This window comes from Trichosurus vulpecula, chromosome 5 (genome assembly GCF_011100635.1).
Source record: "Trichosurus vulpecula isolate mTriVul1 chromosome 5, mTriVul1.pri, whole genome shotgun sequence".
Classification (NCBI taxonomy): Eukaryota; Metazoa; Chordata; class Mammalia; order Diprotodontia; family Phalangeridae; genus Trichosurus; species Trichosurus vulpecula.
In genome coordinates this window covers 230147742-230167218 of record NC_050577.1, presented here as the reverse complement: position 1 = coordinate 230167218, position 19477 = coordinate 230147742, and positions in this window count along the sequence as shown.

The following is a 19477-nucleotide window of genomic DNA, read 5'->3' as shown; positions in this document are numbered from 1 at the left end:
ACAAATATTGATTCCCCTCTATCCATGCCTAAAATTTTGGTTTCCATTGTGAAAATGTGGTGAAAGGGATTAACTTTTGAAACTGATAATGCTTTTGTTAGTTTTATAGGTTTTTATCATGTGGCCAAAATTTTTCCCCCGTTAAAGTATTCAGAAATATTTAATAGGCTTAGGATAAAATGAATAACACAAAATTATTCTTGAGTTCCTTTTGTATAGGCATAGGAAAAATGATTATATGTTATTGTGGTTAGCTTTCAACTTATCCTGCTGGGAATTAGGCCTCCAGGACACTTCTTGGCCTTCTACACAAAATTCTGCAGCAAGACTACCTTATACCCTTTTGAATCTTCTCTGTATGTGTTTGATTTTCTCCATTAGGATGCAAGTTGCTGGAAGGCAGAGGCTGTCTAATCTGTATATGTGTCTCCATAGGATAGCACTGAGTCTGGCACATAGTAAGGGATTAATGAATGTTTTGTCTATCTGTCTGTCTGTCCATCTGTCTCTGTTCATCTGTCTATCATCTATCTATCTATCCATCCATCCATCTATCCATCCATTATCCATCATCCATCCATCCATCCATCTTTCTATCTATCTATCTGTCTATCATTCTTTTTATGTATTCCTCTAGTCTAGCTAGGTTGCTACCTATCATCTCTATTTCTGTCTCTGACTCTTTCTCTGACCTTTTGAAAGAACTTTTAATTAACCAGAATTTTTCAGTTTTAGGGTTGGAAAAATGCAAAATATCATATAGCCCAAACCTCCCATTTTGCAGTTAAAGAAAGAAAAGCTGATATAGGTTAAGTGAATTGCCCAGGGTCACACAGGTGGTAAGGGACATATCCAGGATTGGAATCTCTATTATCTAACTGAAATCCAGCAATCTTTCCACAATGTCACACTTTCTTTCCAGTGTGGATGCCCTCTACAAACAAGTTGGGCAAACTCTGAATCCACTGGGTAGATTTCCAGGGGTGCTAATATTTTCTCTTTGATTTATTCCACACTGCTCTAATCCCTTGAAAAAGTACAAAAAAACTCCAAAAGTATACCAAATATGCCAAAAAAGAATACCAAATAGACAATTCCCTGGGGAATGCTCAGACCTGAAATCGACTATTAAACAGTAACTATTGTTATATTATTATTATCATTATAACTGTCCTCTCTATGAAAAACATTTGATTTTGCAACAGCAATGACTCTCAAACTTTTTGGTCTCAGGATGCCTTTATATTCTTTTAAAATCTATTCAGTACCACACTCCCCACATCTCTTATTTATGAGGGTTATATCTAACTATATATCATATTAGAAATTAAAATATCTTATTATGTGAAAATAGTTTGGACTTCAAAGACCTTGGGAAAGACTCTCAGGGTCCACCAGTGTTACCTGTACCACTCTTTCAGAACCATTAGTTTAAACTATATGGGAAATTAAACCAATCCAAGACATAGTATAAAAGAAAACAGACCTAGCTGATAAATTCATGAGAGTGGAAGAGAAGGAAAAAACAAAACAAAACATTTGAGGTAGTTCATGGAGACTGATGGTTTTTCCTGTCCTTTTTGTCACCTGTTAATGGGTAAAAAAAGAAAACAAATGTCTTTTTGGAATGCATACAGAGTGAAATGATGCAAACTCATAAATGAAAGAATTTTCCTGATTTTATTCACCTTACCCTTTCCTGTGTCCTGCTGACCAGGGTCATGTAACCCAGTGAATCACTCTTTAAATAATGAAGCTAAATTTTTGGACTGATTAAGTAAAACATTGAACAAAACTGTGAAATTTAAGTGAAGAGGATCATTGAATATAATTGGTTCAAAATCATCCTCCATGTTTACAAATTAAGATTGTTGGAATTTCATGGTGTAGCAGATGGATAATTGTACTCTAGGGCCTTTTACTTTTAAATTATTTATTCAGATTTTCTTTGGCAAGGTAATGACCAAACAATGTTATTTCACAGCTTGCAATTTCTATTCAAAGACATCCACAATACTCCCAAACATATCTCCATTACTATTTTTGTCAGAGATCTTTCTAAGATGCTTATGACGATATAGGCATAGAGATTATCACACCCAACAGCTTATTTCCTCCTTCCTTCCCTCCCTCCTTAGCCCATTCATTCATCCTTATTCTTTAAATAAAGATTATTGAATTATACCTTATTTGGAGCTGCAAATTATTGTTCCACAAAACCTTTAGCACAATAACTTTTACTCTTTCTGACTGTAATTGCCAAGCTTTACTTATGATTATTGTTTGGTAAGGCAGCATAACAGAATGAGATGGCAAGACAGTCTTGGAGTCAGACATGGGGCAGTCTGTGAAAAAAGCACAGAGAAGTATTTATTAGGCCCCACGTGCCTAGCACTGTGCAAAACACTACGGATACAAATATAAAAGTAACACAGTATTTGCTCCCAAGGAGCTTAAATTCTAACATATAAAACATATAATAAAGAGTTTGACCAGCAAGTCAGATAGGAAATTCCCATTGCCCTTGAGGTTCAATGGCAAAATAGATGATAGCATGTAATTTTTATTGTCATTTCCATTGATAAAGACACAACTGTTCCTGACACTGAGTCATTTGACACTGTCAAGGATTTTGGTAGGGAGAATTTTCCTTTTTTGGTCTTCATTTGTCATGGCTCCTGATGGAACAGGGCTGTAGCATTTATAGAGGAAGTTGCCAGGTTATGTCTCCTTAAGGGTTGCTCTTCTGGGTGATAGCTGCTGGAAGCAGATGCATCTGTCTGGGGCTGAAGCAGGCGTGGACTCTGGTCTTGGATGCAGAGTCCTGGGCTGTCTCCACCGGAGTCTAAGGGGAAGTAGTGATTAAGGTGGTGATGTTGGTTTTGACCCACTTGGCACGTCACCCCTTTCCTCTCTCAGGACACCTTGTCACTTTAGCCAGCCGTGTTTGCCTGTCTCATTGAAGGATGGAGTGTTGTATGTATGGAACAGCAAGTTGGACAATTCAGAATTTAGATGGACCATGGAGTAGCAAAGTTAGTCAGTGAAAAAACATTGATTAAGTGCTTACTATGTGCTGCCCAAAGTTCTAAGCACTGGGATTATAAAGAAAGGGGAAAAAAAACAGACCCTGCCCTCAAGGTGGTTATATTCTTTTTTTTTTTTAAAGGTGTTTTATTTATTTTTAGTTTACCACACATGGTTCTACATAGTTTTGAGTTCCAGTTTTTCTCCCCTCCCTCCCTCCTCCCTCCCCAAGACGGCATGAAGTCTCATATAACTGTCATGTATAACTTCGCATTGAATTAATTTATGCTCTAGTCAAGTCGTGGAGAAGAATTTTGACCAATGGAATGAATCATGAGAAAGAAGAAACAGAACCAAAAAAAAAAAAAACAAAACAAACAAGAAAAAAAAAACCCCAAAAACAAAAACAAAAGAGAAGCAGAAAAGGCGAGCATGTAGTGTGCCTCAGTCTGTATTCAAACTTCGCAGTTCTTTCTCTGAATGAAGATAGCATTCTCCATCGTGAGTCCCCTGGAATTGTCCTTGCCCCTTTAGGTTGCTGAAAGAAGCGCAGTATGTCAGGGTTGGTCCTCACGGAATCCACATATCTGTGGCTGTGCACAACGTTCTCCTGGCTCTGCTCCGCTCACTCAGCATTATGTCGTGTAGGTTTTTCCAGGTTGTTATGAAGTCTGCATCATCCCCATTTCTTATGGCACAATAGTATTCCATCACCTTCATATACCACAGCTTGTTCAGCCATTCCCCAATTGATGGGCATCCCTTTGCTTTCCAGTTCTTGGCTACCACAAAGAGAGCTGCTATAAATATTCTTGTACATATGGGTCCTTTTCCCGCTTGCATGATTTCTTTGGGATACAACCCTAGAAGTGGTATTACTGGGTCAAAGGGTATGAACATTTCTATAGCCCTTTGGGCATAGTTCCACACCGCCCTCCAAAATGGCTGGATCAGCTCACAACTCCACCAGCAATGCAACAATGTTCCAATTTCCCCACATCCTTTCCAGCATTTATCATTCTCCTGATTTGTTATTTTAGCCAATCTGACAGGAGAGATGTGGTATCTAAGAGTTGTTTTGATTTGCATTTCTCTAATCAGCAGCTATCCAGAGCATTTTTTCATATGCCTGTAGATAGCTTTAATTTCTTCCTCTGAAAACTGCCTGTTCATATCCTTTGACCATTTCTCAATTGGGGAATGGCTTGTATTCCTATATATTTGGCTTAGCTCCCTGTATATTTTAGAGATGAGGCCTTTATCAGAGATACTAGTTGCAAAGATTTTCTCCCAATTTTCTGCTTCCCTCCTAATTCTTGTTGCATTGGCTTTTTTTGTACAAAAACATTTCAATTTGACATAATCAAAATTATCCATTTTGCATTTTGTAATGCTCTCTATCTCTTGTTGGGTCATGAATTCTTTACTTTTCCACAAATCTGATAAGTAAACTATTCCTTGCTTTCCCAAATTATTTAGAGTATCAACTTTTACTCCTAAATCATGAACCCATTTTGACTTTATTTTGGTATATGGTGTAAGATATTGGTCTATGCCCAGTTTTTTCCCTACCATTTTCCAATTTTCCCAACAGTTTTTGTGAAATAGTGAATTATTAGCCCAGAAACTGGCTTCTTTGGGTTTATCAAAGACTAGATTGCTAAACTTGTTGATTTCACCTACTTGTGTACCTATCCTATTCCACTGATTCACACCCCTGTTTCTTAACCAGTACCAGGCAGTTTTGATGACTGCTGCTGTGTAGTACAGTTTAATATCTGGTGTGGCTAAACCACCATCTCTAGCATGTCTTTTCATTAATATCCTAGATACTCTAGACCTCTTGTTTTTCCAAATGAATTTTGTTATTATTTTGTCCATCTCAGTAAAAAAATTTTTTTGGTAGTTCGATTGGTATGGCACTGAATAGATAGATTAATTTAGGTAGAATTGTCATTTTTATTATATTAGCTCGGCCTAACCATGAGCAAGTGATATTTCTCCATTTATTTAGATCTGATTTTATTCGCGTGAAAAGTGTTTCATAGTTATGTTCATATAGGCCCTGGGTTTGCCTTGGCAAATAGACTCCCAAATATTTTATAGTGCCTTCAGTAACTTTGAATGGAATTTCTCTTTCTATCTCTTGCTGTTGGGCTTTGTCAGTAATGTATAGGAATGCTGAGGATTTATGTGGGTTTATTTTATATCCTGCAACTTTGCTAAAGTTGTTTATTATTTCAAGTAGTTTTTTACTTGATTCTCTAGGATTCTCTAGATAAATCATCATATCATCTGCAAACAGTGATAATTTAGTTTCTTCTTTTCCTATTCTAATTCCTTCAATTTCTTTTTCTTCTCTTATTGCTACAGCTAATGTTTCTAGTACCAAATTGAATAATAGGGGTGATAATGGACATCCTTGTTTCACCCCTGATCTTATTGGGAATGCATCTAGTTTATCCCCATTACAAATAATGCTTGTTGATGGTTTTAGGTAGATGCTATTTATAATTTTGAGGAAGGTTCCCCTTATTCCTATGCTTTCTAGTGTTTTTAATAGGAATGGGTGTTGTACTTTGTCAAAGGCTTTTTCTGCGTCTATTGAGATGATCATATGGTTTCTGCTAGTTTTGTTGTTGATATGGTCAATTATGCTAATAGTTTTCCTAATATTGAACCAGTCTTGCATTCCTGGAATAAATCCTACCTGGTCATAGTGTATTATTCTCGTAATGAGTTGCTGCAATCTTTTTGCTAATATTTTATTTAAAATTTTTGCATCAATATTCATTAGAGAAATTGGTCTATAATTTTCTTTCTCTGTTTTAACTCTACCTGGTTTGGGTATTAGTACCATATTTGTGTCATAAAAAGAATTTGGTAGGACTCCTTCTTCACCTATTTTCCCAAATAGTCTACAAAGTATTGGAATTAGTTGTTCTTTAAATGTTTGATAGAATTCACATGTAAAACCATCTGGCCCTGGAGATTTTTTCCTAGGGAGTTCGTTGATGGCCTGCTCAATTTCTTTTTCTAATATGGGGTCATTAAGAAATTTCACTTCCTTCTCTGTTAGTCTGGGCAGTTTATGTTTTTGTAGATATTCATCCATATCTCTAAGGTTGTCAAATTTATGGGCATACAGTTGGGCAAAATAATTCCTAATTATTGTTTTGATTTCCTCTTCATTAGAGGTGACCTCACCCTTTTCATTTTTGATACTGGTAATTTGATTTTCTTCTTTCTTTTTTTTAATCAAATTGGCCAAAGGTTTGTCAATTTTATTGGTTTTTTCATAAAACCAGCTCTTTGTTTTATTTATTAATTCAATAGTTTTCTTGGTTTCAATTTTATTAATCTCTCCTTTGATTTTCAGTATTTCTAATTTGGTATTTAATTGGGGGTTTTCAATTTGCTCTTTTTCTAGCTTTTTCAGCTGTCTGCCCAGATCATTGATCTCCTCTTTCCCTATTTTATTCATGTAGGCATTTAGAGATATAAAACTTCCCCTAAGAACTGCTTTTGCTGCATCCCATAAGTTTTGGTATGTTGTTTCATTATTGTCATTCTCTTGAATGAAATTATTAATTGTTTCTCTGATTTGATCTTTGGCCCACTCACTCTTTAGAATTAAATTATTTAGTTTCCAATTAGTTTTTAGCTTATTTTTCCATGGTACTTTATTAAAAATGATTCTTATTGCATCATGATCTGAAAAGGATGCATTGACTACTTCTGCTTTTCTGCACTGGATTGTGAGGTTTTTATGCCCTAGTACATGGTCAATTTTTGAGTATGTGCCATGTACTTTTGAGAAGAAAGTATATTCCTTTTTATCCCCATTCAGTTTTCTCCAGAGGTCTATCATATGTGCCTTTTCTAAAATTCTGTTTACCTCCTTAACTTTTTTCTTATTTATTTTGAGGTTAGATTTATCAAGTTCAGAAAGGGGGAGGTTGAGGTCTCCCAATATTATAGTTTTGCTGTCTATTTCTTCCTGTAACTCCCTTAACCTCTCCTCTAAGAATTTGTATGCCTTACCACTTGGTGCATATATGTTAAGCAATGATATTGGTTCATTGTTTATGGTGCCTTTTAGCAGGATATAATGTCCTTCCTTATCTCTTTTAATTAGATCTATCTTTACTTTTGCTTTGTCTGAGATTAGGATTGCTACACCTGCTTTTTTTACTTTAGCTGAGGCACAATATATTTTACTCCAGCCTTTTACCTTAACCCTATGTGTATCCCCCTGTTTCAGATGCGTTTCTTGTAAACAGTATATTGTAGGATTATGGTTTTTAATCCATTCTGCTATCTGCTTCTGTTTTGTGAGAATGTTCATCCCCTGCACGTTCAGGGTTATGATTTCTATCTGTGTCTTTTTCTCCATCCTGATTCCCCCTGTTTATGCTTTTATTTCTCCCTTTCCCCTTCTCCTCCCCAACAAAGTTTTGCTTTTGACCGCCGCTTTCCTCAGTTGACCCTCCCTCTTTATTCCCCTCCCTTATCTTACCGTTACCCACTTGCTACTTCTCCTCTTCCTTCTGCCCTCCCCCCTCCCTTTTTCCCCCCTTTCCCTCCCACTTCCCGTAGGACAAGTTAGATTTCTAAACTTATCAGAGTATGTTATTCCCTTCTTGAACTAGATCAGATGACAGTAGAGCTCAAATACTGCTCTTCTCCCTTCCTTCTTTCCCTCTACTATAATATGTTTTTTTGCCACTTCCTTTGGTGTAATTTACCCTTTTCTACAACCTCCTTACCACTTCCCTCATAGCCCTCCCTTTATATCTCTTATTTATATTTTATATCTTTACATCAGTTAATTTATACAGGCATTCACAACCTATGTATATCCCTTTCATTTGTCACAATAGTTGTACCATTCCCAAGAATGACTTATATATGTATATGTGTATATATATATATATATATATATATGTATATATATATATATATATATACATATATATTTATACATACAGACATAAAAAACATACATAAGATGATATAATCCCACATAGAGATGTAAACAACCTAAGCTTATTGGTTAATGAGGTTTGTGGGGTTTTTCCCCCTGGTTACCTTTTTATGTCTCTCTTGAGTTTTGTATTTGGAGATCAAATTTTCCATTGAGTTCTGGCCTTTTCATCAGGAAGGTCTGGAATTCCCTTATTTCGTTGAATGTCCATCGCCTTGCCTGGAAAATTATGCTTAGTTTTGCTGGGTAGTTGATCCTTGGTTGTAGTCCCAGCTCCTTTGCCCTTCGGAATATCATATTCCAATTTCTCCTGTCTTTTAATGTGGAAGCTGAGAGATCCTGCGTGATCCTGACTGTAGTTCCACGATATTTGAATTGCTTCTTTTTGACTGCTTGCAGTATTTTCTCTTTAAGTTTATAGCTCTGAAATTTGGCTATAATATTTCTTGGTGTTTTCAGTTTGGGATCTCTTTCAGGGGGTGATCGGTGAATTCTTTCAATAACTATTTTGCCCTCTGGTTCTAGGACCTCTGGGCAGTTGACTTTGATAATTTCTTCGAAGATACTGTCAAGGCTCCTTTTTTCATCGTGGATTTCCTGTAGACCAATAACTCTCAAATTGTCTCTCCTGGATCTATTTTCCAGGTCAGTTGTTTTGCCAATCAGATATTTCACATTTTTTTCTATTTTTTCATTCTTTACGTTTTGTTTTATTACTTCTTGATGCCTCATAGATTCATTAGCTTCCACTTGCTCAAGTCTAATTTTAAATGAGTTAGTGTTTACATTTTGCTTTTGAGCCTCCATTTTCAATTGGTTGATTTCACCTCTCAGGGTATCCTTTTCTCTCTCTAGATTCTGAATCTCCGTAGCCATTTCGCCAATCTTATTCTTTAGGGACTTGATTTCATCAGTGAATTTTTTTTCCATATTTTCTTTTAGCTCCCTAATTTGGTTTTTAAAGTCCTCTTTTAGCTCTTCCAGCAGTGCTTTTTGGGCTGGAGACCAGATCATATTAGCTTTTGAGGTGTCTGATGTATCTACCGTGTCATTGCTATCTTCTTCAATGTCGATATTTTGATCCTGCCTGTCTCCATAAAAAGAATCTATTGTCCTCGGTTTTTTTGTGTTCTTCTTCATGTTGGATTGCCTTTTGCTGGCGTTAGAACGAATTTCTATCTGTGAGTCTCAGGGCTTTCTGTCCCAGCTTTCTTATTCTGGGGGTTGTGAGTCTAGAATTATAACCTTCAGTTTCCTGAGGTGTGGGGGAGGGGCCTGGCTCCCTGGCGTCTCACTCCCTGTGGGTGCTCTCCAGCACTTGCTTTTCAGCAATGGTCTCAGCTGTTTGTTGTTTGGGCTGATGACTGGCGCTTCCCCTGGGGGAGCAAGATTATGTCTGGGCTCCTGGCGTTGACCCCTGCCCACTCTTCCCCTCTGGGACTAATAAGCTGCTGGTATTTGTCCAGTGAGGCCCTGCTACTCTCTCCTCTGTTTCAGTTCTCTTTTTTTTTTTTTCCCAAGAAATTCTCTGGGTGAGGGGGGGAGGGGTTAGAGCCGTTTACCTGGCCATTGAGTCTTGCGGAAGTTCAAGAAGCCGAGTTCCTGGGTTTTGCAAGCGTCAGAAGTCGGTGTTTTCACGGCCGGTGGCGCTGCGCTGCCTCTCGTCGCTCCCACAGACTGCCGTCCTGTGTTGGGAGTCCTGGGGATCTCCGCCGGTTTCGGGCGCCCAGCTTTCTCCCAGCCCGTCTCCCACGTGGATTTCCCGGCCAGCCGCTTCCGCCTTGGTCTGGAGCAGCTCCGCACCGAGCACTCTCCGAGCCTGCAGGTTCGTTCCTCCGGCCTTTCAGACTCTCCCGGCTCGGAAATTTGCCCCACGCAGACTGCTCGCGGTTTCTGACTCTCTCAAATCTGCTCAAATTCACTTTTTTATGGGAATCTGACAGACCTTGTGAGAGAGCTCCGGTAAGACTCTGCCTTCATGCGGCCATCTTGGCTCCGCCCCTCAAGGTGGTTATATTCTAATGGGAGAAATAACATTAAAAAAAAATAGTACATAGAAGAAAAATACAATGTAAATGGAAGGTACTGAGGAGTCAGAGAGGTGGATGGGTGGGAAAGGCCTCCTGCAGAGTGTGGGATTTGAATTGAGTCTTGAAGGAAATATTAACATGGGTTCTTTAATGATTATACTGTATGTTAGAACTTCCCTTCTTCAAAGGGGAGCAGGCCAGTGGAGTTACACAACAAGTAGCCAATCAGAAAAGCTTCTGAAGCCCCAAACTGCTTGACATAATGATGGTCCTTTGTGAGTGACCTCTAGCCAAATTTGGAGATGCCTATGGCTGCCAGAAACCAAAGGACCAGCTTTGACCAGCACAAGGGCACACTTTTGCAGAAGCTGCAGACTCAAGACTTTGCTCAGGAGATTCTAAATATCCTGGCTTATTGTGTCTTCAGATGTCCCCATCTCCTTAACCTCTGTTCCCTGCTCAAAAGCCTCTAGAAACTATATTGTCTCATGCTTTTGCCACTCTCCTTTGAGATGCTGAGAACTCTCCCTCTCTGCTCCCTTATAGGATCTTCTATGCCCTGCAAGTCTTTTCTCAGACAATAAATGCTTTTTTTTTTGGCATATCAGATTCTGTTTTATTTTAGGCCCTTTTATGGGCCTGGGGATCTTTTGTTAACAGAAACTAAGTAGAGAGGAGAGAGGAAAAGGAAGAGCATGTCAGGCATGAGGTACAGTCAGTGGAAATGCTCAGAGCCTGAAGATGGAATAAATTATGGGAGGAATGGCAAGAGCACCAGAATCACTAAAAGCAGACTATATGGAGAAGAGGCACTGTCTGTTATTCTTTCATATACTTCATCTTAGTGCATTTATTAGATATTTAATAAATACCTGTTGATTCTTCAGTAGTTATTTTAAAAGAAACCCAGAAAACATTTTGATAAATCTTTCTCGTTCAATGCCTACACCAAAATGAATTATTCTGGCTACTGATCCAAACTAATTTTTTAGAAGTTCTGTTACAAGCAGGAATGTGTCTGCTGCTGGAATGACACAAAGTGCTTTATGACAGATGAGTGCACTGATGACTCATAAGAAAGATACAAGGGATTTCCATAATGGTTTGAGAGTTTCTCAGCTATCATTTATATTAAAAACCAGGCAGGAGCGTATGTTATAGGTTGTGCAACTTGGCAAAAATGTAAATCTATATTTTATAGTCATATGTATATATATATATATAATATGTATATGTAAACACATTTATGTATATACATTCAAATATGTTTATATATTAATATAACATAAAACATACATATTTATATATTCATGTGTATACATGTACATACTTAAGAGATAATTATCTATAGATCTCACTCAGCCCATCATCTATTTATCTGTCTCTTCACCTAACTCATATCTCTTATCTTTCTACCTGTCTCATCTTTTATCTCTCTCTCTGTATCTCTGTCTTTGTATCTCTTCTCTCTCTCTCTCTGTCTCTCTCTCTCTCTGTCTCTCTCTCTCTGTATCTCTCTCTTTGTATCTCTTCTCTCTCTCTCTCTGTCTCTCTGTCTCTCTCTCTCTCTCTGTATCTCTCTCTTGGTATCTCTCTCTCTTTGTATCTCTTGTCTCTCTGTCTCTCTCTCTCTCTCTCTTCTCTCTCTCTCTCTCTCTGTATCTCTTTGTATCTCTTCTCTCTCTCTCTCTCTCTGTATCTCTCTCTTTGTATCTCTTGTCTCTCTCTGTCTCTCTCTCTATCTCTCTCTCTTTCTCTCTATGTCTCTCTTTGCATCTTTCTCTCTCTTTTTCTATCTCTGTCTGTCTCTCTCTCTCTGTCTCTCTGTCTCTCTATCTCTCTCTGTCTCTCTCTCTCTGTCTCTCTCTCTCTCTCTCTCTCTCTCTCTCTCTCTCTCTCTCTCTCTCTCTCTCTCTCTACCTTTCTCATCTATCAAGCTATCTATCTTGTTTCATTGGTGCTGAGAGCTCCTGGTGAAGAATTCCTCCCAATACAGGGAAACAACATCTTCTTTGCAACGTATAGTCTTAGAGAATGGCCTGGGGCACTGAGAATTTATGTAACTCGTCCAGTGTCACATAGCCAGTATACCTGAGAGGCAAGTTTGGAACTAAACTCTTTCCAAACCCCAGGTCAGGTCTTTATCCACTATATCATATCATAAAAGTGATTCAGAATCCTCCAAGACAACTTTGTCTAACTCTACCTCACTTAAATCCAAATCACATGGAAGGCAAGGGATCACACCATGATGTCATTGGTCCTTTTTAAAAATGAAAGACAAAAAGTTTTAGCAAGAAGGAAAGCCTTGAATGTAGTCCTAACAACTGACTCTACCAGAGGTCCACTGTCTGAAGACCAGTTAATTAAAGATGGAAAGATAATGAATTTTCGGCAGTTGATTTTAACTCTCCCTCAGCCTACAGAAAGAACTGAATCTAAGTTATTTAAACTAAATGGAATCTCTGTAACTCTTGTGTTTCAAAGTGTGTGTGTGTGTGTGTGTGTGTGTGTGTGTGTGTTGGCAAAAAAATATCTTGGCATCATGAATCTGCCCTAGCTGATTTATTTCAGAGGGTGAGGCCAGTTTCCAATCTCTGTGTCTTAGACTTTTATTATTTCTTTAAATGACACAGTATTTACTAAGTTCACTACTTTGCCAATCCGTGGAAATCATGCTTGTTACTTAGCACCTTTTTGAAAACTCCTCCGAAAAGGTAGAACTAATCCATTCATTTCATTCTATAGACAGCAGATAGATGCTGATGGCACAATTTTCAATTGACCCATTTTAAACCCTGGGAGAAGGGGAGGATGATGCTCCTCCAGAAATCTCAGTTGCCGCCTAAGAAAATTTGCTACTTAAAATGAGCATTAATTTTATATTAAGTCCTTGAGCACATAGTATATAACCTAGTAGATTTGGCATAGTGCCTGGCACATAGTGGGTGGTTTATAAATATTTATTGACAGATTGATAGCAGACGACTTCAAAAAGGTTCAATAACATATTCAGAGGGGAAAATTCAGAACAAATCAAAATTTTTTTGACACTTGTCTTTCCTAGTTGAGTTTTCAATTTTTACTATATTTTTTCTTCCACTTAAAAATCTCTCCTACGTCAAATTTATCATTTGGAGTAAAACATATTGCTCTTAGCCCTTCAGGCCTATGATTGCTACTCAGAATTATCACCTTATTAAAGATAACAATATGGTTGATGACTGGGAAAGATATAGGGTAATTAGTAAGACAATTTACATATTATTGGTAATGCAGTACTTTAGCTACTTTGAAATATGAGATAGTATTACAAAAGGAAGTTGATCATTGAAAAAATATAATACTATAAGTACAGAGATACTGAAACAATGATTTCAGTGGTCTAGGGAACTTCCAGGTGAGGGAACCCCATCCACTAATGCAGGTAGGCACCTTCTCTGAAATGTTTTTCTGGCCTAATAATGAGTTTGATCCTAGTTAGACCCTAATAGATAGAGAACCTGAAATCTAATTCAACCTCATGTTTATGACTTGTGAGAGGTTGACCTAGTCACTTTACTTCCTTAGGTCTTAATTTTCTCATTCATAACATAATTGGCTTGTCATAGATAGCTTCTAAGGCTCCTTCTGGCTCTGTAACTGATGCTAATAGATTTCAGACAACAATGTGGTTGTGGGAGTCAGCGTGCTATAAGGTATAGGAAAGTGGCCTTAGAATTAGAAAGACTGCTTTGGAGTCAGGCCTCTGACCCCTACTGACTGAGTGCTTAAGGGCAAATCACTTATATTTAGCACTCCTGGGCAATTCTCAGAGATTATAAATTGCAGAGCTAGTGCAAATCTGAACTGCCAGAGAGATTTTCATCATGAGGAGTTCCTTTTACCAATGAAATCACAGGGTTGTTATTTTTCTAAACAACACAAGATTATTGGGATGTAGTCATTAGAACCTAAGTATAAATTTTGACCAATAGCATACTAGCTGTGTGACCTTGGACAAGTCACTTAACTTCTATTTGCCTCAGTTTCCTTAGCTATGAAATGGGGATAATAAACCTCCCAAGGTTGTTGTGAGGATAAAATGGATATTATATTTAAAACATTTAACACAGTACTTGATAAATTTCTTTAAAAAATCTTATTGTTCTTCTTCCTCTTCCCCCTTCTTCTCCTCCTCCTCCTCCTCCCTTCCTCTTCCTCTCTTCCTCCTCCTCCTTCTCTCTTTCTTCCTCCTCAGCATATCTGTGATGCAAACCACATATCGAAATCTATGGGATGCAGCAAAAGCAATAATCAGTGAAGAACATATCTCTAAATGCTTACATCAATAAACTAAAGAACAGACCAATGAATTACATATGCAATTAAAACAAACAAGAAAAAAATTTAAAATCTTCAATTACACACCAAATTAGAAATCCTGAAAATTAATGATAAAATTAATAAAATTTGAGTTAATAAATAAAACTAAAAGTTGTTTTCATGAAAAAACAGTAAAATAGATAAACCATTGGTTAATATGATCAAAAAAGAAGAAAACCAAATTACTAGTGTCAAAAATGAAAAGGGTGAATGTATTAGTAAAGATGAAATCAAATCAATTATTAGGAATTATTTTTCACAATTATATACCAACAAATTTAACAATTTCAGTGGAGTAAAAGGACATTGATAAAAATACAAACTGCCTAGGTTAATAGAAGAGAAATAGAATATCTAAATAAAAAAAGAAATTGAACAGGCCATAAATAAGCTTCTTAAAGGGGGGGACATCAAGACCAGATCAATTTACCCTGGATTTCTATCAAATATTTAAAGATCAACTAATTTTAATATTAAATAAATTATTTCTAATTATAGGCAAAGAAGGAGTCCAATCAAATTCCTTTTTTTAATGAAGCAAATAAGGTGCTGATACCTAAACCTGGAAGAGCAAAAATGGAGAAAGAAAATTATAGACCAATTTCATTAATGAATATAGATACAAAAATTTTAAATAAAATAATAACCAGGAGACTACACAATATATTACAAAGATAAGAAATGGTCACCAAGTAGGATTTATACCAACAATGCAGGGATAGTTTAACATAATGAAACCTATTAACATAATTGATTATGTAACACAAAATCATATGATTATATCAATAGATACAGAAGAAAAGATTTTTTATAAAATACAATACTCCTTTCTATTAGAAACACCCAAAAGCATAGGTATAAATGTATTTTCTTTAAAATGATAAGAAGCATCTACCTGAAACTATCAGCAAGCATTATTTGTAGTGGGGATAAACTAGAAGCCTTTCCAATAAGATAAGGAGTGAAACAAGGATTCCTATTATCACTAATATTATTCAATATTGTATTAGCAATGGTGGAAATAGCAATAGGCCAAGAAAAAAATAAAGGAATCAGAATGGGCAATGAGGTAATAAAACTATCTCTTTTTGCAGAAAATATGATGATATATTTGGAAAATCCTAGAGATTCAACTAAAAAGTTAGTTGAAACAATTAACCATTTTAGCAAAGTAGTAGAATATAAAATAATCCCACATAAGTAATCAGCATTTCTGTATACATAACCATTTCATTGGCTTGTGACCAGATCATACTCCCTCTTTGCCTTGGTAGATGGCCTGTGAGAGTTCCTAAGGTATGAACTTTTTTATCATACAGTCAGCTTGTTGATGAGTACCTTGAATTTAGCTGGTCCTTATATAGGAGATATACGTTGCACAAAATCTCCTGGTCTTGAGAAGGCATAGGTACATTTATATTGTTTTGGCATAGCCTTCAAAAACTCACTTGCTTACCACAATGATATACAATGGGAGCACAATGCCTGGCATATAGTAGATGCCTAATGGAAGGTTTTTTTTTTTTTTTGATTCATTGACTGGAGCAAGACTATCTTGGACAATGCAGATGTTCACCAAATATTTCCTATGAAATATTCACCTTCATGAAGTGTAGCTAAATCACAGAAGCCTGAAGCTACAGGGAGCTCAAAGATCATTGGAATCCAATGTTTTATTTCAAAGAGATCCTCATTTAACAATAAGGGAACTGAGACTCAAAAGATGTCAGTGGACTTGCGTAGAGTAACGTATCTAGTTAGGAGCAGAACAAAGACAAGAACCTGTCTCTTGAGTCTCTGTCCTGAGGTCCCTCCAATACTCCATATTGATAATTGAATTAAACTGAATCAAATTCAACAATTATAAAGAATCTACTATGAGGAAGATATTATTCTAGGCGTAGGGGCTACATCAAGCTTAATTGGGGGAGGGGAAATAGCCTCACCTTCCCCATATGTTGCCAGTTGTCAAGCAATCACCCTATCTCCCTCAGGTCAAGTAATTAATTGATAACTTTTGATGGCACAAAATTGCTCTTGGGTGAAAATTTTGGAAAGCTAACTAAATTATCAAGTTATGTCAAAATTATTCAGTTAAATTTCAAATTGAACAGCAGAGCTAAAAAGCTGACAGGGTTGTTTGAGTTTGACAAACAGTGCTTTTTTGACATGAAAAAAAAAGAGAACAAAGAAGCATGAGCATTTCCCCTTCCTCCTGACTTCTTAATCAAAGTGCAACACTCCAACAACACTTTTTTTCCTCTACTCACTCCCACACTCCACACATCTGAGCTAATAAAATCCGAATGTGTGGCAGGAAGGAGGAAACCTGCTGTTAATCTTTCTCGCATGATTTCCCCACCATAGCATGTTCCCAATCAAAGGGGAAAGCCATAAATCAGCTACATTAAGGGACAATCACATTGCTTAGAGAGATCCAAACACACTGTTAAAACATGTTATGTTTCTTTTTTGACTGTTGGAGGACCATAGCACCCATTCTGTGGACAGGTGTCAATCCTACGAAACACGATTGGAAGTTATATTTTCTGAAAATTCTCTAATATTATTCAGATTCATGGTATTCCTTTTGTTGTTCCTTTTTTTCTTAGTAAGGATAGTGGGCCAAAACCACTTAAATATTTACATATTCATATTTGATCAGCCCAGAGATTTAACTAATTTTATTTTTTTTGACTTTCTATGTGATGCAGATCAAGATTCTGCATATTTGCCCTCTGAAATATTTTTTTCTGTAAAAATAGTGTCTTAATTTTACCTAAGTGAGCCATCTCTTGAAAAATACATTATTAAAAAAGAAATTAAAGTGGTTTAGTAAAACTAACCAATGAATTAATTAATGCTGACAATATATTCAGTGGTCCATGTCCATAGTCCCCTACCTATGAAAAGAAACTTAGGAGGTTTACTTTCTCATTTCTTTATTGCTAAAATTGATTGTTATCATTATATAACATTCAATTCCTTTGTTGTTCTTTGTATTTGTTACTGCAGTCATTACGTATATTATTTTCCCAGTTCTGCTTGATTCACTTTCAGTAAGTTAACTGATATCTTACCATTCTTCTCTATGTTCTTGGTATTCATTTTTTTTTTTACAGCCCAGCAGCATCCTATTACATTAATGCACAGATTTTTGTTTAGTCATTCCCCAGTGAACAGTCATCCACATTTTTTCCAGTTCTTTGCCATTTATGAAAAGTACTGCTCTAAATATTTTGCTTAATATAGCACCCTCATTTCTGTCTTTGACCTCCTTGGAGTACAGTCCTAACAATGAGATCTCTAGGTCAAAAGGCATAGACCTTTAAATAATTTTTTGAATAGTTTCAAACTTTTTTAAAAATGCTTCAACCACTTCACAGATCTATCTGAAGTAAGAATTTTTAATGCAAAGCAACTTCAGAAAAGTTAAAAAGTAGCAGTCATCTTTAGTAGTCAACAGACAACTTATGCATACTTTATTAGAAGCAGGAGTAGAGGGGTGCAAGGTACTTGACCTGTTATTTCTTTGATTTACAATGTTACATGGGTCAGGAAAATCTTTTTAGCAATGCACCTAAATTCTTTCTCTTCATATTATATAGCCTTAGAGATTTCCTATACCATTGGGACATTAAGTGACCTATCTAGGAACATACAACTCATACCTTCCAGAGGCAGAAATTGTGTGAAGGTTGTCTTGGTTCAAAGAATGTTTTCTAACCATTTCATCACCTTACCTCTCTTACTATTAAGTAGGATGATGGTGGAAATATTCCTCTCTCCAGAAGCATTAATTTATCTAAAAGGAAAAAAAAAACATGATTTAGCTTTCATTAGAGTTTCTGCACTTATACTTTCCACCTCTCCTTTCCATCATGGAAGATCCCCAAATCATTACTCTTGGGACTTATCCCTTTATTACCAGAAACACATTTGCTATTCTCAATCTCATTGGTGATATTTACACCCCATCTATTTTGATCTCGACTCAAGATGGACTATTTGCTCCTCTCCAAACATATCTATAAATTTCTCTTTTCATATTTTGTTTTGGATATTCTTCCTCAAGCCTGTGACACCTACCTCATCACCCTGATCTTTCTTACAATATCTACTCAAATGCTTCATCCTCTAAGAAGCTTTTCTCTGGGCAAAAATCTTTGAATCATAAAAACTTAGTATTAAAACAGTACTCCAGCAAGTATCTGGATCAGATTTCTTAATGTTTTGGTGTCCTGGACCCTTTGGGCAGTCTGGTAAAGCCTTTGGGCCCCATCTAAGAAAAATGTTTTAAAATCATAATATAAAATATGTAGGGTTACAAAAGAGAGCAATTATAATGAAATACAGAGATCACAATGTTAAAATAAAAACAATTTCATAGATCCATGGAGCCCATGTTAAGAACCCCTTGTCTAGAACAGTAAGGGCCTGATCAAGGAACCCCTCTAATACCATTAATAAGACATGGTCATACAGCTTCCAACTGAAGACTTGCTTTCAGTAAAAGGAAATTAATGGCATCTTATTGTCTCCTATTTTACATTTGGATACCTCTAATTGTTAGGAAGTTTATTCTTTATATTAAACCTGCACCTATCCCTCTTCAATTTCAACTAGTCAGATTTAATGGGTAGAGAAATGAGAAAATCTCAAGTCGAAAGAAAACTTCAATACTACCTAATTTTGAGCAAGAATGATTTTTACAACACACTCATCAAGCTGCCATTCAACTTTCATTTGACTATTTCTTGGAGAAGCCCATTCCTCGTTGGATTCATTCTAATTGTTAAGAAGTTTTTCCTGACTTCAAGCCTAAATATTTCTTGGCAACTTCTAACTATTGTTCCTAGTATTAGCATTTGGATGGGGGAGGGAAACAAATCTAATCCCTTTCCACTGGATAATCCATCAAATACTGGAAGACAATCACAGTGGCACCCTTAAGGCTTTTCTTTCCTTTGCTAAACTTAGTTCCTTGAACCAATCCTAATATGGCATGAAATTGAGGGATTCCATCATCCTAACTGCACCCTTCTGGACTCTCCATAGCTTATAAATG